The sequence below is a fragment of the Rhipicephalus sanguineus genome, chromosome 1, assembly GCF_013339695.2.
Source record: "Rhipicephalus sanguineus isolate Rsan-2018 chromosome 1, BIME_Rsan_1.4, whole genome shotgun sequence".
Lineage (NCBI taxonomy): Eukaryota > Metazoa > Arthropoda > Arachnida > Ixodida > Ixodidae > Rhipicephalus > Rhipicephalus sanguineus.
The window spans coordinates 161,423,629-161,437,760 of record NC_051176.1 but is presented as its reverse complement, the minus strand read 5'-3'; the positions used below and the strand labels follow the sequence as shown (position 1 = coordinate 161,437,760).

General features: G+C 48.1%; 2 protein-coding genes across 6 annotated transcripts in view; one reads left to right on the top strand and one right to left on the bottom strand.

The window, feature by feature from the left end:
- The window catches only part of LOC119401386 (protein transport protein Sec24A), a 651,765-nt gene that overhangs the window by 269,795 nt on the left and 367,838 nt on the right, over positions 1-14,132 (bottom strand). The gene's annotated exons all lie outside the window — the stretch shown is intronic.
- LOC119401340 (elongation of very long chain fatty acids protein 6) overlaps positions 1-14,132 on the top strand; it is a 118,615-nt gene that overhangs the window by 55,138 nt on the left and 49,345 nt on the right. Inside the window, exon 1 of one of the 5 annotated variants that reach the window (XM_037668095.2) lies at positions 923-941. The exons of the other annotated variants lie outside the window; for them this stretch is intronic. The gene's annotated coding sequence lies outside the window, so the exon portion shown is untranslated. Of the gene's footprint in view, positions 1-922; positions 942-14,132 lie in introns of those variants that run through there. 5 annotated transcript variants of the gene reach the window in all.

Below are 14,132 nucleotides of genomic sequence, written 5' to 3'. Positions count from 1 at the left end.
CGATTTTGTCGCATTTTCTGTATAAAACAATTTTTGTGGCTCCATGATACTGAAGAAAGACTTCTTGCTCGTACGTGTTATAACATGCAAATGACGAAAGAAATGACGCTGTTGTGGCTCGTATGTGTTATGTTTTTACTTATAAAGTACGAAGGAATGGTACGACACTGTCTAAACTTTTATGAGTAGTCCGCACAGCCAGAGCGTCCACAGCGCCGCGGAGGACCCAGTCTTGGGTTGTGATTAGTCCGCGGTGGCAGATTTGGTCACTCCTTAGTCAAAATGGCGGCGCCTGGTTCACCTGTGCGATATCATGCAAGTATCTCGAAGACGCTCGCTTTTACGGTGCCGAGGAGAATATTTAACCGCTTTCACAATTACAGCTCATCTCACTGCGCAGTTGCACAGTGTCCCGAGACGCTCTTGCCGCTTTCGCTGCAGCGCTCGCCGCTAGCAGATGACAGGGCGCGGAAGGATACACTTAGATGTGCTCGCCCTCCTGATTGGTTGAGAAGGCCTGTAGCTTCCACAGTGCTGCACGGAACTTCTGGAACAGAGTATAGCTCATGTTCAGCAAGGGGGGGGGGTTGCTTGAACGCTTGGTATGACTGCTTAACCAGACTTTTTAGACGTAGCTTTAAGAGAAGACGTTGTTTTATGCATATTTACGCAGAAGATTTGCTTCTCTGGTTAAGGTTGGTCCTCTCCCGTTAACAAGAAACAATTGAAATTGCGTGCTCGTAATTTCTCGTTCGCGCAGGCGTTCTTTGGAAAATGAAGTTTCCTCCTCACACCTGATTCCCTTCTATTTCGTTACACATTGCTATCGCATTGTATCACACTGTGGCGCTTATTTTCAGTTGTGGACTGCAGGCGACAGAAGCGGTTACAAAAGAACGAAGAGAAAGCAAAGGCGGCGAGGAAAAAGATTTCGACTCAATGTGAGTGGGTGTAGGCTGGGCGTCGGGATTGGAAGATGACACGATAAAGAAAACAGACAGGCGTGTCAGGCACGCGGTCGCACATGTGACACCGAGCATCATTCTGCTAGACAATCTCGACATCTGAAAAAACGAAAACAGACGATCAGCAATGGTCATCAACATGGCCTATATCGGCACTGCCCTTTAAGACAGCGCGTACAACCCTTGCGGTAAAAATAAAATTAAAAAATGCCGCCGTTTCTATTATTTTTGTCTTCTGATACCTGCTACACTGGCGCCGGTCGTCCTGACCTCCTGATGGAATAAGAAATAGGTTCATTCGAAAATTTAATAAATTAGTCTGCGAGAATCCGCGAGACCCGTCCAAAAACCCACGGGGCATTTCTCCGTGTGAGCGGTGTGTGTAGAGGGAACGGCTTGTAGTGACGCTATCATGACGTCGCAAATCAGATTTCGTGACGTCATCAACGTCACGTACGATAACGTCATCAGTTGACATCGTCGATCTGTGTAGGGTGGGCCGATCCCGGCGGCAGTGGAACACCACGTGAAGGGCAGAAAGCTTCAGGGGAGGGGGTAGGAATATTGGAATCCACTGAGAACGTCAAGGTGATTTAATGCGCGTCTGTCACGCTGCGGCTCGTTGTGTCTTGCAGGATGTCTGGTCCCCATTTGTATAACTTAACGCATTGCCAAGTGGGCAGCAGGCTTTCGCCTTCGCATGTTACAGAGAGTGTAACATGCTGCCGATTATTTATTAACCGCCCGCTAGTAATTGATATTGGTTATGTTCAGAACTTCAGTTTCAGCCATGCAAGAGTGCATAACAGTTGTGGGAGCAATGTTCCTAGTCTGCGGCATCTGTGGTGCGCTCACTTGCAAACTTTGTGATGGTCTATATTAGCGAGCTGCGTATAATTGGCGATCGACCTATAGTGGGATGTGCGCGGGATTGGTCAGACTCGGGGGCACGCAGTGTATGAGGAACAAAAATGGCAGCGCCTATAGGAGTGATTGTCGGGTGTGTCTTAATAGGCGCATTAGGCGCGTGCGTGGGATCGGCTTCGACCGTTGTATTCTTACTTTTTTTTATTTATTTATTTAACAATACTGTAGGTCTTCTGCACGACGTTGCGTAGCGCCAAGGCGATGAGACGCACATCGCTTCGAGCGCGGTGGTGCGACGTCTCCCGAGAGTCACGCCACTGCGCGCAATCCGCCTGCCACAAAGTCCTTGGCCGGCGGCAAGGCCTTCTTGGACGGGTAGCCTCTTGCACCCCGGCACCGCTTGGTAGACGCGTAGCACGGATAGGCATCGCGGCCCGGGAGTTCGCCCGAGATAGGCGAGACGCCCGTTGCGCGTTCTTGTTAGCATTGAGTGTGGTTATCGTCGCCTGTGGCTCCCCACCTGCATTCGTGACGAGTGCGTTTCTGCCTGCATTCTTGTACAGGGTGAAGCGCAGAGGGTGCCACATAAATATTTATGTCGCTGATTGTCGATCGATCACTGTTTATACGTCGCCCCTACGGCTGCACGAATGGTGAACCGAACCGGCATCTTGCAGTACGTGAGGTGTTAACGTCGTGTAAATCAGTGTAGTGGCTTTTCTATTAGCCGCACCGGCTCACGAACGAAGGAAGGAGTGGCGCAATCGCGGCCATATTTATTAAAGAGCGGAGTGGGCAAATACATTTACGGTCGGTGTCCGCGCGGCTGTCCACTTCGATTAACTATGCATTTACAACGCGCCCCCTGGCAGTCAATGTGTTGGATTAAATGGAATTGGTTTGTTTTCTTTGTATAGGTGCTTTTCACTTATACGCTAACATCGACCACTTCTGTGATTCTGAGTCAGTAAAAATTATAGTTTCCGTCTCGAATTCATCACGTTTAATAATGTGGTATATTCTTTGCAAACTCGCGCTGTATGCGCATATATAGGTAATGTGTCGATCTATACAATGTGTCAAGAATGTAAATATTGGGCGGCTCAAATTTCACGGCCCCAGTTGTTCACTAATCGGGGACTTTGCGCATAATACCGCCAAGCTGTCTATGACTAGGATTCGGAATTTTATGGCGTTTTCGCGGAAGAGCTCTCCCCTTGAAAGTGAGAGTGAAAGAACGAACACGAGCAAACTCATATCGTCGCCCGCTCAGAGCGAGAGCGGGGTGGGAAAGCAGAATTTCTGCGGCAACCCTCCTCCTCCCGGCCGGACCGAACGCGGGAAAGGCACCTTCTTCGTCCTTCTCGCTTTCATCCTTTTCCGGGTTGTTTGCGCAGTTGTTCAAGAGAAAAGACAAGCTGCTGCCGTTCTCCATATTAAATTTCACTTCTTTCCGTAATGAGGGGGCCGTGTGTAGTGCGCACTCCCGAGGAGCAACGCGCCAATAAAGACACGTAACGACCGTCGATCAAGTGAATAAGATTGCGTGCGTGCGCGCGTGCGCGCTTTTCGTCGCTATATATGGCCGCCGCCGCCGCTCAAGACAATAAAATGTCTGTACCTTTCGCCAAAATTCTGTCTCACCTCTGTGTCGTGTGCTACGTACACAGCTTCGCTGGTCATCCACCTTCATAGAGTGGAATGGCTCATGAATATTTGAATTGGCTAATTTCTGGCTATCAACCACTGAAGCCGAGCAATAAAGGCGACGAAGTGTGTCTAACGGCCTACGCACAGAGTGTTACAGCGAATGCTGTTATGAAGTCACGACAACAGCCGATTGTGGTGTCGTAGTTGTCCGCCGCCGGTGTCCGTAACCGCTATCGCGCGACATAGGAAAAAATCACAGCATATCCACGGAGTGAATGATGATGAGTGGGCGAAGCTGCGGAGGTTCATCGGTAAACCGTGAATCTTCCGTGAATTCTGCCCAGTACATCATCACCGACGTGAGATCGGGCGCGTTTATACTAAAGGTTCGATGAGCTATGACGACTTGCAGCTCACTTTAATTTTACATGTACGCTGTGAATTTTCATTGTTTAGAAAACCATTGCTTTAGAAAACATCTGGCGTCTTTCGTTAAGCAGCTGGCGTCTTTTCGTTTTGCTTTAGAAACATCTGGCGTTCTTTCGTTTTGCTTTTAGAAAACATCTGGCGTCTTTCGTTGGTTTATTTCATCAATCAACGGCGTTTTGAACAAAATTTTTATTGTTTAATCACGCACAGGAGAAATCTCACCAGGCACTACCTTGGAGGTAAACAATGGCTGCTAATGGGAATGAGACACAGAAGAAGTGGGCTTTTAGCTAACACTTACACTTCTACTTCTACTAACGTTTCCTACTGGAACATGCCAATGGCTGCTAATGGGGAATGAGAGACAGGAGAATTCGGCTTTTAGTTAACGCGCACGCTGCGAATTTTTTATTGTTCAACAACGCACAGGAAAAATCTCCCACCGGCACCATCCTTGGAGGTCAAGATCTGGTAATAGCGTTACGACTGGTTACGCACTACTACGAAGGGACGAACGGGTGCCGCCTTAAGGAGCTTCGCCCCTAAAAAGTGAAGTGAGAAAGAGATATCCAGGATCGGATGGAATTTGAACACAGGCCGTCTGCGTGGCAGTCCAGCATTCTACCACAGAGTCACGCCGGTGCTTAAAACTCCGTTCGCAAAAAGACTATACATTTCGTCATGTCGGCCAAGGAATCACGTTAACATATGTAATCATAGGCGTGCGCAGGGTTCCCCATTAGGGGGGGGGGGCAAAGGTTCGTCGCAGCGCCCCCCCCCCACTCTACTTAGTCAATGTATGGGGCAGATTTTGCGCCCCCCCCTCTCGGGTGACTAGAAGGGTCAATGTACGGGGCAGATTATGCGCCCCCCCTCTTAGGTGATTAGGGGGGGCGGCCGCCCCCCTGCCCCCCCCCCCCCCTGTGCGCACGCCTATGTATGTAATATAGCGTCGTAGAAGGGTAAAACAACAACCAGGCGTCACACAACGCGAATTGCGTAACGAGTGCGTCGTTGCATGCTTCCAACCCATCACAAAGGACTCAACCATAATTCATCGTCATCAGCCACAGCACAAACAAAGTGCACGTATAATGCCTTACAAATGTGTCTAGTACCACGCTTCTCCGCAGAATGAGGGAGGAATAATGGCACAGTGGGTGATTCGCTACTTCACAAAAATTGATGATTTATGGCTTAGTGGGTACCTCGGAAGTGTACTTGTTTTAGTTGCCCCAAGAGAGTTTACAACGGGCTCTAGAAAGGCCGCTCTTCCAGCTTCACTCTGACTGTGATGCGTGTTCCGCGCAGGCGCGCCGTCATTTTGGGATAACATCGACATCTATCGTGCGGCTGTCGTACTGATGTCGTGGTATCGCGCTGGAGGCTGCGTACCGAATATGTTGTTGATGAGGATGTGGAAGTTGCATCCGCTTTTCTGAGGGATCTTGTCAAACTTTGGTGATAGTGCAGGTTCTTAGCATCGACGAGTCTCGAGGCGAGGTGCTGCCTGAGTCTTCGCTTCCGAAAGTTAATATTGCTACCCAAAGCAGCACAGTGATATCCCGTTCATCTTGAGTCATCTGACACCACAGCAGTTATACGAAACTAACTCGTTCCGTCACCTTAACTCCGCGACTCTAACTCGTTCCGTGAGGGAGTCGCAGAGTAGAGATTAGTCTTTTAGCAAGTTCGGTAAGGCAGTACGGTACCGCTCCTCCTTTCCCGGTCGTTGAGAGGCCAAAGCACAACCAGCGGGAAAGGAGGAACGCTACCGTACTGCCTTACCGTATTTGCGTGCCGTATTTCCGTAACTTGCTAAAAGACTCTATTTTTAGCAAGTTACGGAAATACGGAACGCAAATACGGTATGGGACTACGGTAGCGCTCCGCCTCTCTCGCTCGTTGTGCTTTTGCCGCTCCTAATTCCAACAAAGGCACCCCGACACGACAAAGGCCTTTTCAAAAATTACAGTGGGGTGTCACGCCTCATTGTTGCCTGTCAGCCTACGCATTGTTAACGATGCAACTGTCGATCGAGGGACGCACTTTAAGCACAGCGAGCTGGACAGAAGGAGCGCTACCGTAGTCCCGTACCGTATTTGCGTACCGTATTGCCGTAACTTGCTAAAAATCTCTAATATCGCATTGACGCCGCCCGCTGCAAGCTTTCGTTGGGAAAAATCGCAGTCCGCGCACACACCATTTCTTGCGAAGAGGAATGGGGCGCTGGTTCGAGGCTACATTCCTTCTCTCCAGAAAAATACGTCTATTAACCGTTGTTACGGGTAAAACGACTGGTTTTGTAGGGCGAGTGAGCGGCTTTAACAAGCTGCCGTTTCGCTAACCACCCTCTCCATGTCTGCACGCAAATGTGTTTGCACGGTGATTAAACGGACAGTTCCACTCCTTAAGCTTCGCCGCCGGCAATACAAAATAAAAAATACTCCTCAGGCGCAGGAATGTACGTCGATTTATCGCAGAGTACAGCATGCATAATAAAGCTTGGTTACCTCTTCTGGAAACAACTTGCTGCTGCCTTTATACACGACCTGTATAGCGTTGCCAGGGTGCTTTAAAATGGCCATCAGAATGTCACACGCATCGCGCAGTCTATATTCTATAATCTTCGACGTTGTGGCTCGACAACCGTCGCTTTTGCGCATGTTATCTGCCGACTTCTCAATACACATACCCATAAACAAAGTGTGTGCACGCGGTGCGGTCCGCCCCCGGCGATTGGTTGGAAGCTATTGTTCGATAGCAACTGTAATCGCAAAGCAGTCGCGCCTATTAACGTGCAATCGGGCCAAGGCGCTCCAGCGTATTTGATCCGTTTAATGGGGAAGGCAAGGTTACCGCTGTCTCTTGCGGACTATTTCTCTAATGCGCAGTAACGCGTCTTTATATACGGTCGACGCTTAGCTTTCGCGCATTTCGCTGCTGCCATGCCACGCAGACGTATATATTATAAAGACGATGGAAATTATGTCTAGCGGAGGAACAATGAAAGCAATAAACGCTATATTGGCGCTAGTCTTTCTTTACGTGGACGTTGGTTCGCTTGTCCCGAGAGTGCACGCCCAGATTTCGGCGCGGGTGCGGGGACTCTGTCTGCGAAGCGATGGCGGCGAGTCGCGGGCGCCATAATAAACGTGAGCGCCTAAATGAGACACTCGTCGTTCGGTATTGCGTGTACGCCTCGTCTCTGGATTCACTCTAAGCGGACCGTGGACGCGTCTTATACAGTGCTGGAGTTGGTTGGGTGGTTCCTATATGGCTGAAATCGAATCAAACGTCTGCGTATAGCAGATGTTTGATGTCTTGCCTAGCTTGGTGCATGCGCTCGGCAGCCTCCCTAACGAGAGCTATCCAAGATGTATACGCGTAGTATTATCTTCGTTTGCCCTGCTTACTTAGCAGTTTCGGCTGCATGTTTTGTCTCATGCACTCTTGTGTATACCACGCTCCCCTCACGCACGTACAGGCTTCTCTTTTCCTCTCGCGTGCGTCTTGTACTTCTTTCCCGTGTTTCCTGTCGTATGCATGTTTGGTCGCATGTCTCCTGATAACGGGTGTAATTGTGATAACGCATGAGACGTAGCCATAGCGTCGTTATCGCGCTACGCTTGCCCTCAGCTGTTAGCCGTGCACACAATGGGCTTCAGCTGCGCATTCTAGCCGTGTATCGGGAAAGAGGTCAATGCAAAAAGCCGAGGGTTGGGGGACGGGAAGCCTGCTTTGCCTTTGCCGCGGGTCTACCGATTATTGGACTATCTCCCAGATCGGCCCACATTTTTGTGCTGACGGACGACGACGGCACAAAAAATTACGGCCAGCATAGCACTGACAGTTATACGCTGTCCGGATGGGAGCAGCCGGTGGCTGCCTCCTTCCGCTGGCAGAATTACGGCTTAATGCGCCCGAACTGTGCCGACATACGTCGAGCCGCGGATGCCTGTATGTGTTGTCGGTTATTATTATTATTATTATTATTATTATTATTATTATTATTATTATTATTATTATTATTATTATTATTATTATTATTATTATTATTATTATTATTATTATTACAGCGAATCTGTTATGCTCGAGGTTTGGCGTGTGCCGTACACTCACAGAATAGACCGAGTAAAAATGGCGTCTTTTTGTCCCACAACGGTCATTATCATTTATTTTGCCTTCCTTTCCTTGCATTATCGCCGCGCGCCCGGCACTTTCTGGTCACGAATGGCATGTGCGCTATCAGCGTGACATTCTTAATAGGAAAGTGGCTAGCGCCGACTTTTCAAGAAAGGAAACGCAAGCAAGCCAGATGGCGATTATTGTTGTGGGACGGAAAGACGCCCTTTTTTACTCGATCTTTTCTGCGAGTGTAGATAGAAAATGATCATCATCATGAACCGGCACGCGCGCTCTGTTCGTCCTCTTCTGCTCCCGGAACACGTGCGCCGATTTGTCCGGCGTGTGATGCAATAACTATGATGGGCGAGAGAGTGAGCACACGGAGAGAGAGAAAGAGAGAAATTCTTGGCGAAAAAACGTTTCTTGACGAGGCGGGATTGGAACCCGCGTACCCACGATCCGAAGGCCAGCGTCGTAACCACTCGGCTGTCCAGGCACGCTAGCAGAGCATAACATAGCATAGCCTTGTATAGTATAGCGAGGGGATGGGAAGGCGAAGTGAAGGTGAGGAATAGGGAGACGAGTACAGAGAGAGAGAATGAGAGAGAGAAAGAAAGGGAAGAAAGAGAAAAAAAGATATGCAGAAAAACAAAGGAAGAAATATATAGACGGAGAGAGAAAAAGATAGAAACAGACACAAAAAATAGAAATAAAAAAAGAGAGCGAGCATATATCCATGTATAGTTATAGTATAGGAAGGGGTGGGAAAGGGAGAGGTGAAAGGGTAAAAGCCAAGCCAAGCCAGGACCAGCCAGGTGCCCACCAGCTCTGCTGTGACCCAGCCTTGCGCGACTTAGTGCAAGCTGCGCTAAATTCTTCTTCTTCTTCTTCTTCTTCTTCTTCTTCTTCTTCTTCTTCTTCTTCTTCTTCTTCTTATTATTATTATTATTATTATTATTATTATTATTATTATTATTATTATCATCATCATCATCATCATCATCATCATCATCGCCCGTCCCCACAAAAAGCCAGCGGTGGAAACCTGCATGTAATTCATGAACAGGACCGTGACCAGACATGGAAAAAAAAAGCAAGACGAAACCGAAAATAAACAAAAAAGGGTCCACGCGAAAATCGAAACAAAAAAGAAGGCAGTTTATTTTCAAATATCAAACGTGCCCGGCCGGCTAAGCACCGCGCGTGTGTTTCGCTGTAACTTAATTAAGGACCCCGATAGGAATCTTGAATGAATCTGGCAGATAATTCTTGAAGTTTGAATGCACGGCAGCTGTATATTATTAGCGCCCTGCCAATATTTCGGCACTGTTCGCTTTCCGCCATATCTCGCAGCGAAAAAAAAAAGGGGGGGGGCGGACAGGGGTTGAGGGTGAATGAATGATACGTGTTAAGAATGATGCATCGCGTTATCTAAGCTTCGTTTGTAGTCCTTCATATTAAATTCAACGGGGCCGCTAGTGCTCGTACAACACTAAATAAGTGTTTCTCCGATAGCGGAGAAGCCCATACAGCTAGGTACGAAAGTTAATGGGCCGTAGCTGTGTTCTAAAATGGTTCTCTATCGCGGTATCGTGGTTTTAACATGCCCGTGTACAGTCTGAAACCTTGTTGTGCACTCAGCGCACTCGTCGCTTCCAGACTGTTCACCGATACGCCACGAAGATTACGTTCATTGTCTCTCTTGAGGACCAGTGCCGTTTATAGAAACAATGTCCCCGGATGCAGCACTTGTATTAATCAAACGTCGCCGCGCCGACGCGTAACGCTGTCGTTATCGCTCGCACGCGCTATGCGCGGTTGCCGTGTGATAAGAATTTGCGTCGTTAATATGAAAGATAAACGGGTGCAGGTGAACGACAGGCGTGCGATTACGTTTTGCTCTCTCCATTTTCGAAGAGTGGGAATATTCGAAACATAAAAAAAAACTACAGAATTAAGCACCACTGGGGAAACGGATCGTTTTGGGCATGTTGGGTGCTTTAATTACGTTCGTGCGCCAGCATTTTCGTCCGCTTAGCACCGATAACGCATTTCCTGGGTTTTTCGCGCGCACGGTTGCTTCATCCACCGAACCGTCTCGTCTTCTTGGCCAGGCTGGCCCGCATTCGTCGATTCCTTGTATGTTGTAATCTACGCTCATTACATGCTTATTGCTACCTATGTATCATTGTAATTTCCGCTCTCCCAAAGGATGTATGTTCAGGGAGAAGCATCGTCTGCTACCTTTTCATTATCTCCCTCCGATTGCGATTGTATCCTCTCGTACGCCTGGTTTGCGTCTTTACGTATGCTTTTCCTGATGATTGTTCATTTTTTTTATTTAATGACGGCGCGGAATTTCTGATTGCCTGTGGCCTATAGCACAACATTTGTCCTTGAGAATCTCGAAGAGGCGGACGTTACTTCGCAATAGGGTGAAAGCAACGCTGGCGTGATTATAGAGATTTTCGCCATGAGCCAACAGTTTTAGACTCAGAGGGACGCGTTCTTCTATATCGGCACTTTCATTTATACGAAATAAACAATTCACACATAAGGATGGAGGGAAAAAAAATATAAACCTAGAATACGCTGGTGGAATTTCTTTTATTCGAGAGAAATTAACACTGTTGCCAGTTTTGTCTCCTATATGGGGTGTGTTGCGGTGTGTTGCAGGTTTTGTGCGAATTCGGGCCCAGTTGCAGTGGAGGAGAAATGTTGTGATGTTGCTTCTAGATGATTGCTCGTTTTCAAACAGCAGACGAACTCGTATCTCGGCACGAACCTCATGTGCCACATGGGGCGTGTTTCGTCTTCGGGTATTTCGAGCGCAGGTGTGGCCATGATATCGGGCTGCATCGGAATTCACAGAACGTTCGCGACTTTCTTTCGGCAGTGCGATCGCGATTGTGTGGCTTTGTCGAAAAAAAAAAAAAAAGGTACGTCAGGGAATTTCGATGACTGATATAGCGATTTGCTGCGCTGTATAAGCAGCATAGGTCGGCAAAAGCTGTGGAGCTCACTCAGGCTCACTCACTTAAATACATTTGCCCTTAGGGCTCACTCAGACTCACCAAAGTTTTTATCAACCGGACTCATTCGGACTCACTAACTTTGTTTTGTTTTCATCCGGACTCACTCCGGCTCAAACTCACGAAAATATTACTTACTAGCACTCACTCAGACTCACGGCTCGATCTGAGTCTGAGTGAGTCGACTCATGGGTTCGTCAGCGTATAATTAGCATTTTCCACCTTGATGTCAGTGCTCTTTAACACAAATATCTGGCACAACCGGTGCTCTACTTAGTGCCTTTTGATCTCTTACCCTCTGATACGAGATGCCTGGTTGCAATCCAGTAACGACCTGTTTATCCAAAGATATGACTCCCGCAAGATATTGTTATCAATAACTTCCCGTGAAAATGATTGCGGGGGAAGTAAGGAAGGTAAAAACTCCCGCCTCGGATTGATAAATATTGAGGTGGCGCATGAATGCTAGTGCGCTGGAGTATGTGTGAGTAGACGGGACTAGATCTGAGTGTAAACGTGAGCTGTTATAAGGCTGACAGTAATGCTCAAGTTAAGTACATATAGGACCGTAGGTCGGCAAAAAAAAAAAAATGTGGAGCTCACTCAGACTTGCTCAAGAAATATATTTTGCCCTTAGGGCTTACTCGGACCCAGACTCACCAAAATTTTTCTCAATCCGACTCACTCGGACTCAAGCTCATCAGAATATTACTCAGCCGGACTCACTCAGACTCACGGGTCGAACTGAGTCTGAGTGAGCCTGAGTAAGTCGACTCATGAGTGAGTTTGCCGATCTTTGATACGCAAACTTTCTCTGATAAGCGAAAGGCGACTGTGTGATGTAACGGGACTGCTTTGAATGTGCAACTTGTACGTGAGACAGGCTGCCGGGAGCGTGACAGCTTCTGCGATGTAAAGTAATAATAATTGTCGCGGTTCTACCTTCCAAAACCACGATATGATTGTTAGGCACGCCTTAGGGGGGGGGGGGGGGGTTCTCCGGAAGTTTTTGACCACCTGGTGTTCTTTAACGCGGGTGTTCTGTGCATTTCGCCCCCATCGGAATGCGGCCACCGTGGCCGGGAATCGAACCCGCGCCCTCGAGCTTAGCAGCGCGGCACGTGCTAAGCTACCGCGGCGGATTGCAGTATAAACTGCAATGAACATAACTGAAAGGTGGCAGATCATTAAGTACTGTGAGGAGACCGCAAGGTGGAGTTATGAAAGAGAAAATTATCATAAGCCTGACTCTATTAGCACAAAGCTACAAAGGGAACCCGTACGATTTTCAGAAGGCCTTTCAGTTGAAGAAGGAATTCCCCTCGTCCGGGAATCGAACCTGGGACCTTTCTAGGGCGAAGGCTGCCATGTCACAGGGCGAATGTGCCGATAACTTGACTGCAGAGACGCTGAAAATCATGAAATGACAAATTCTGCAGAAGCCCGCTAAGTGGCGCGCAAATATTAATAACGACGAAAATACTATACTACAGGTACTGCACAGCCGCAAACAATGTAATCTTATCCGAACCGCTGGTGCGTTCGTGCGACTGATTCCGTAGCGAAGAGCTATCAAGAGACTTAAAGGGACCGACAACTGCCCAGAATATCAAATGAGTTGACTCCACTGATGTACAGATTGTCCGTCGCAGTGACTCAAACTAACCCTGTTTTTTTCGTGAGAGATGGATTTATATTTTTATTTCTTAATTGAAAGTCGCGAAAAATGACCTGTGGCGCCTCTGGCGGCAGAAACATGAATGATCCGATGAAGACGGCCACGTGACCGTTGATTGCTGTACGCGGTCGACGATTTTTTTGTTAGTATTGAAATATTGTTCGTTTCTTTATATTAAAAGGTATTACTCCATAATAATGTGCATATAGGCCTGCGTTAGTAGTATGCGCTAAAGTGGCGCTGCCTCGCGTGACGTAATGATCCCATGCTCGTCAGCGCGTCTTGAGCAACTTTTCAGCGTGCTCATGCAACCGTGCACGCAGTTAGCAGGTCGCTAAGATTTTGGAGCTACAGAGTTTTGCTGCCTACACTTCGTCTCAGAAATGACGTGCGCTGCTATATACTCGGTGCGGCCGTGCATATGCACAGTTACGTTTTCGATTACTTGGCTTGGCTCGTGTATCGAGAGAGTAACGACGCCGGGAGAAGCCATCCATGAAACAGGCGCAGGCAACCTTGGGCGCAGGCGCACACAACGCTGTACAAATACCGGGAAGGTGTATAAAGCCACACATCTCATTGTGACAGCTTGCTATTTTCAAAAATGGTTGGAAAGCTCAAAATAAAGGTGGTTAAGCATAGTTACAGTAACTCCTGCGAAAGCAGAACAACGACAGCTTTCACAAGGGCTAGCGGCATCGCTATCAATTCTCAGCGTTGCTGGAGCAAGCCTTCATGCGTGTTTGGAGCCTTTCAGATCGAAAAATACTGCTTATAAAATAACTACGGGCTTTTCGGATAAACCACTGCAGCTACAAACGCTACGAAGGGTGAGCTTCCTGTCGCGCCGTAAAAAACTGGGTCGAGAAAAATCAGTTGTCGGTCCCTTTAAGTGACATTTACATTGACTACAAACACCGGCAGTTCTGAGAATCCTGCTACTCTATATAGGTGTCCGCTAACAAAGTGTCGTCATGCGTTTTGCGCGTTGTCGTCATTCGGCTGTTCTCGTTACCCGCCGCTTTGGCTCGGTGACAATTGCGGTCCGTTGCCGAGCTTAAACTGGTCCGATTCCCTGACGCGGCGGCCACACTGCGATGGAACGTAGAAATGCTTGTGTTAGAGTGTACTAGAACAGGGCAACGGCCGCAGCGCCAATGTACAGAAAGTGAAGCCCAAACGGGGTCAATCCGCTTGTGGCGCTGCGATCGGTACTCTGCAATGTGTCGTCGTTTAAGAGTTGCGCGCGGCTCCGCCAAAGCGGTGCAGCGGTAGAATGCCCGCTTGTCACTTAAAAGGCCCGGGCTCGAATCGCAGCTGTAGATGGTGGGTTTTTATTCTTCGTGTCACCTTTTATAGCTGTATTGGTTTTCCTTTGTTTCT